The sequence below is a fragment of the Trachemys scripta genome, chromosome 2 (assembly GCF_013100865.1).
Source record: "Trachemys scripta elegans isolate TJP31775 chromosome 2, CAS_Tse_1.0, whole genome shotgun sequence".
NCBI lineage: Eukaryota > Metazoa > Chordata > Testudines > Emydidae > Trachemys > Trachemys scripta.
The window spans coordinates 173,809,732-173,816,509 of NC_048299.1; positions in this window are offsets into that span (position 1 = coordinate 173,809,732).

A 6,778-nucleotide genomic window follows, 5' to 3' on the forward strand; every position below is an offset into this window, starting at 1 on the left:
CAGGATGCCTTCCTTTAAGAAGGTAAGTCCACAGAACAGGAGGGCTCGTGTGAGGTACAGAAGTTGAAACAGAAGAGAGAAAAGAAGAGCAAGGCCAATATTTAGCAGTGAGAGGGGAAAAAATGCAAACCACTTATTTTTTAAAAATCAAAAGCCTTTTTATGGCTTGTCTTGTGAAAATGAAAACAAAAGCCAAATCTGTGGGATGTGAATGTTGGAAAAAGATCACTGCAAAATCAAAAGCAACTTTTTAAGAAATTGCTGGGGTTGAGTGAAGGAAATTGAAATACAGTAGTCAGAGTTATGAACACCTTGAGAATGGAGGTTGTTTGTAACTCTGAAATGTTCGTAACTCTGAACAAAATGTGATGGTTGTTCTTTCAAAAGTTTACAGCTGAACATTGACTTAATACAGCTTTGAAACGTTACCATGCAGAAGAAAAAGGCTGCTTTCCCTTAATTTTTAAGGAGTTTACAGTTAACACAGTACTATACTGTATTTGGGGTTTTATTTTTGTCTCTGCTGCTTCCTGATTGTGTACTTCTGGTTCCAAATAAGGTGTGTGGTTGACTGGTCCGTTCGTAACTCTGTGGTTCGTAACTCTGAGGTTCTACTGTATGTACTTTATAAACAGTAAACACAATTTCCCAAGCAGTTTAGTGGCTTGCAAGCTGGTTGGACATATTGGACAGGAGTCACGACTTCTCAAATGTATATGACTTTCGCCACCTCTCTCCTCCCATGTGCCCTACAAAGTCCCAAACCATATGGGAGAAAAATGGGTGGTGTTAGGAGATGATGCAAAGATTTGTACATGGGGAGCACTTTGCAGTACACAACAAGTTTTATTGGTCCTGTAAGACCCAAGCACTTTGCAAGGCTCCCCTCTCTCCCAGCCAGATGGGATGAGCTACAGGAAGGGGCCCATCAGATATGCTGCCTCCTCCCTCCTAGCAAGAAAAGGCTTATCTGCTATACCCTCTGAGCGTGCCATTAATTGGGGAAAAGAGGCAGCTGAAGGAGACGCTTGTTAAGGCCCTACCACTGGCCTAAGTTACAACTCCAGCTGCAGGGAGGAAAGTTGGCGGACTCCTGTCTGAAGGTGAGACAGAGGAACTGCCTAAATTACAACCCCCAGCTCCGAGGAGGAGATCTAGGGGGTGTTATCACGAGAGGGATTGTTTGAAGTACAACTACAAATCAAAGAAGGGGACTGGGAGTCCTCCTGAACAGGGGCAAGAAAAACCTACCTGGATTCTTATATGGACCCAAAATGGGTGTGAACTTGAGCAAGTTACCCTCTCTAGAAAGAATTAATGAACAAGAGCTCCTCTCCTCCCCCTGCCAGCTTTCAGTCCTGCCCTCCTGGGCACCTTGTCGGAAACTGTTCCCCCACACCAGTCCATCTCTTGTCCCATCAGCATTCAAATCAAGCTGCTTCCTTCTCCACGCTCATTGGTGGGAGGTCATTAAGAGCATGGGAGAGACAGGCTCCCTGCTCTCAGATCAGGTGCCTAATATTTGAAGTCTGGACTGAGCATGTGCAAACTGTGATTTTTTTTTTTTTTTTAAAGGCTTATAACTTGGCCAAATTTGAGTGGATTTTCATGGGCACCAAAAAGCACTTTCTCACAGAAAGGTCATCGTTCTGCCAAATTTCAAAGTGCTAAAGCTTCTTAAAGGAAAGGTCACCAGAATTTTTTAACATTGAGAAAAACATGTATTTTCCCCATTCTTGGTCTTGGAAACAACTGGAATGTTTTGGCTGAATCTTTTCAAAAAACATTAGCCTGAGGCAGACATCTCGTGTGGAAAATTTCAGCCCAAAGGGTTAAAGCTGGAAAAAGTTACACACAACTTAAAACAGGGTTTTACAATGGGAAGTGTCTGGCAACCTCACTACTAGGTGATACTACTGGCTCTGCCTATAATATGCCTGGTTTAAATAGAGTTAAGAGCATCCACGCTGTGGTTTTTGCCCTAATTTGACTAAATCCGTTTTTAAGTGCAGTGCAACATTAAAAATAGACAAGGCCTCAGTCAGCAAGAATGGAGCTCCCTCCCCAACCTCACTTTCTTGGGGGCTCTGAGTCCTATGATCTCTGGGGCCCTCTCACTTACCCTTCCTCTGCCATGTATACAGGAGGCTCGGGAGGGGTTACTGCTAACCTCGGTCATCTGTATCCATGGGATCTAGGGATTGCCAATTTTGGTTTCACATAGTCCTAGAGGTTTCATCACATGGCATAATCTTTAATTAAAAATTAATCTTTAATTCCAGGAGACTCCCAGACAATCCTGGAGGGTTGGCAACCCTCATGGGATCACTGTGGAGGCAGTGGAAAGGACCTAGAGAGACCTTGTCAGCGGCCTGGGGCAGCTAATGAATCCATCTTATTGAGTTGCCAGGTTAAGTCATGCTGGGCTTAACTCCAGGACAGTAAGGGCCTCACAGCTTTAAGGATTTGGCCCAGTGGGCATTAAAGGAATTCTGAACCACCCCAGAGATGCTGAACACCTAACAGGGGTGAGTCCTAACGAAGGGTCTGGCCCCAGGTTTGACCTTTGAGAGAGCTCGGTGGCAGCTTTACTGCAGTGTGTGCAGAGCTGATTGCTGTCAGTGCAGCTGAAATCCGTTCCCTGGCTAGCACTGGCAGTGTGTGTACATATTGTATAGCAGTACTGGATTTGATCCCAATGCTGTGTGTAATCTCTCCATGGTGACTGCATGGCATTCATGGCTATTTAAGGAGTGGGGGGGAAGGGAGTTTGGGTTTTCTGCCAGAATTCCCACTCAGGCAATTACATTTCTGCCTGCAGACTTTCCCTGTAGCTTCAACTGGAGAAATCATTTTTCCTCACTCCCACTCCCAAAAGCTCCTGGCACGGAATTGCTGCTGTGTATCTAAAACCTAGCAGTAGCCACACTGCTGTGGCGGATGAAGTGGTCCTTGCCTGTACGTCATTTATTATAGACTTGTCCCTAGCGAGGAGTGCTGTATCAAATCAACACATTCCACCGCTCTCATCCTCCAGTGTCTGACTGTAGCATAACAAGTTGGTCCTGCCAATTACCCTGCTAGATGTTATTCAAGCAACCAGTGGGAAGGTGACGAGAGGTGATTGAGAGCCAAGACAAAACCATAAGGGGAAAGAGGGATTTCTCATTGCACAGATATTAAGTAAAAGTGTTTATATGTCTTTGAAACCAACTAACTAGTTTTTTTTTCTTCTCTGCATAAGCAATATTGGTGAGAGTTAGTAGTAGGTGATTAATTGGATACCAACTTCTTCCACCTTGCTTTAGCTCACCACGGTGTTGTAAACATATATATCTGAGACATCTGTGTCTTAATACTAAAAACCAGCAGAGGGCAACGATGTCTCAGTGATAACAATAGCAAGTACATGACAGCAATTATGCTAATATTAACTGCACTTATGTTAATATAATGGTAGTATCATACTGTAGTATTTTCTAGCATAGTATCAATATAGAAATAATATTAAAGAGACAGTGTCAGGTAGCTTTGGTCCCAAATTTAGATTTAGTAAATAAATTTTTAAAAAGTAGTAATTTTCTGCAGTTAGTGTCCATTTCAGCAAAGCATATGCTTATGTTCCTCTTTATTCAGCAAAACACTTAAGCACTTGCTTAACTCCCTTCGAAGTCAAGTTAAGCATGTGCTTTGCTGAATCATAGATTTACAGATTCCAAGGCCAGAAGGGATCATTGTGATCATCTAATCTGACCCACATAACACAGGCCCTAGGCTTTCCCTGAATTAATTCCTGTTTGGACTAAAGCATATCATAGAATCTGAGGGCTGGAACGGACCTCAGGAGGTCATTGAGTCCAACCCCCTGCTCAAAGCAGGACCAATCCCCAGGCAGATTTTTGACCCAGATCCATAAATGGCCCCCTCAAGGATTGAACTCACAACCCTGGGTTGAGCAGGCCAATGCTCAAACCACTGAGCTATCCCTCTCCCTAATAGCAGAGTCTTACATAGAAATGTAAATCCAAGGATAGCTGGCAGTTTCCTGACATTAATGAGATAAGACTCTCAACACCCACGAGGTAGATAGTAAGCAGAGCCAAGCACATTTGCAGCAAATTATTTACTCATGGATTTAGCCTCTCTCTGTCTACTTAACAAATGGTCACGTGCAGATTGTGATGTTCCCAAATGCACTTGTTCAGGTTAACTAAATGAATGTTGTGGTGTGTGGGGGGGGAGGGTTTAACTACTCTGTGGATTGGTCTTGAATAGTTTGCTGAGAGCTATTGATCTTCAAAACTCAAGATGTTTTAGTTAACTGTAATTGGTCATATAAGTCATGTGCTATTGTTTCTGTTTCCTTGATTGGTTGAGCATAACATTTATAATCAGTAGGGATGAATGAAGGAGCTACTGGGGCTTTGAGTCCATCATAGAGACATAGCAGTATAGGGAAAGGCAGCACATAAGCAGGATTTGAGAATCTTAGAAATGTTCAGTGTTTCCCTTCTGGGCCACACTGACCTTGCCCAAGGCATCAACAACAAGTTATTATTTTTAGAAAAAGCAGGCTACTGTACTATTTATTGGTTGGGGCAGAGTTTAAAAGTAATTTTTTCTCATTCTAGTCACATGAAGTAACAGTGTGTATGTGGTGCTAGTTTAAAGAGTGAGCTTGGATCCCTGTCCATCTCATTTAATTGCCATGTAGCAGGACTCTGAGGAGGGGCTGTTGGTAGCTAAGTGTAAGTTAGGGCGGCCATCAGGCTGTCCTAAATTATTCTGAGGGCCAGATTGGTCCCTGCCTGGCCATAGGATTGAGTTATGATAAAGGTGGCATAAAGCTACCTTTGCCTCTGCCTCCACTGCTGTGCTGAGAACAGCTTGGCCATACTAAAGTATGGGCCACAATATCCAGGCCCTGTTTGTATCCAGCTAAAAGAAGCCCCAAAAGTTACTAAATGATGCTTATCTGAAGCTTGCCCCTCCAATCCTGTCTGCCTCCAGTTCAGTTTCTTTCTCCCCGTTCAAACTGATCCTTGACCCTCTCCCTAGTGATGCTGACTGACTCCCAGGCTCTCTCAATTCCCAACCCAGATGCTTCTTTTATCTCCCCAATCACAACAGGACCTTTCACCTTTGTTGAAATTCCCCAAGCTAGATCTCAGTGTGTCTGTCAGTCTCTACTGGGGTTGAGCTGCCAACAGTCTTCAAATTGTGGATGCTCTGGGTCTCCACAGGAACACTCTGCTTCTGACCCTGCAGCGTCCCCACAGACCACGAGATATGAAGGCAGCATCTGGCTTAGCGGAGACATTCACCAGGGATTTTTTTGGAATATCAACATAGGCAAAACTGGGGAGGGGCAAAACATCCTTGCATCAGATATGTGGAGAGTTTAAAAGGCCTCCATTCAGTTTGTTGTTAGGGTCAGTATTTTTCCTCCCCAAAATGAGAGGATTACATCATTCTAATAGCGATACAGGTAGCCAGGTTTCCTGGAATGTTGCGCTTATTTGATTCTGGCGGTGCGGAAACATGCAGAGTGAGTGTTCCAACACCAATGCTGAAGAGCCCAAAGATGAAGTGGAAGCTGCAGCAGGATCTGCTTACTAGTTCTTGGCCCAAATGAAACACCCCTATGATGTGGGGAGTGCAGGGGATATCAGAATCTGAACCCAGACCTGCATCTCATGGCTGGCCATATCCTTGTAATGGGGCATACCAAAGCCCCACATTTGAACAGATAGGGGGTTCGATATCGGGATCCAAATTTTGCAATGATGTTACATTTCTCCTCCTTTGGGGCCAGATGGAGCCCAGCTGTTCTATAGGTGAGTGGGGTGGGGAGGAGAGAGGATACAAGGAACCACACCTTGTACCCCTGCCCAGCACTGGGGTACAGCTGCAGTCTCCCCATGTGCCGTTAGGGGGAATGACACCTCAAAGGGGGCGAACCATGGCCATGGCCCCAGTCTCTCCTTCACAGGCATATGGTGAGAGTATGATGCACCCAGGTCCATCCTTAGGCATACGCAGCATACAAGCCTGCCAGACCTATTAGTACAACATTGAAACTGTTAAAGAGCCATTCAAGTGGTAATGAAGCCATTTAACAGGCATTTGCCCACCCCCAGGTATATAGTGTCAGTTTCTGAATTTACTGACAAAAACAGTTGTGCATTGCTGTAATATTTACTCAGAACACGTTAGTCTACAGGCCCTTAGTTTAAAATTTATTTTAAAAATATTCATCAGTGTGTTGCTCAAGATGATAAAATCAAATCTCTAAAAAATCCTTGCATAGATTTTTAGATGCACAATCTGAGTATTCATCTTTAGCCTTAAATGCTTGGATCTTTAGACATACAGTTTTTTAAATAAATCCTTCAAAAGACCACCCTTATGTAAAATACACATGTGAGCCCGGGCTGCAGTGGGCACAGGGGCACCAGTTTCATAATACTGCATAGGTCCCCATAAATCCTACGGATGGCCCTGATTGCACCCCATGATAGGGTTACTATATTTAAAAAATAAAAAAAGAGGACACTCCACAGGCCCTGGCCCCACCCCTTTTCCATCCCGGCCATGCCCCAACTCCGCCCCTTCCCCGCCCCAACTCTGCCCATTCCCCGCTCCTTCCCCAAAGCCCCCGCCCTAACTCCCCCTCCTCCCTCCCAGCCAAGCAAAAAGGGCTGCCCAAGCATTACCGGCTTCACGGTTTGCCGGGCAGCCTCCAGACCCTGCGCCCCCGGCCGGCGCTTCCCCAGCG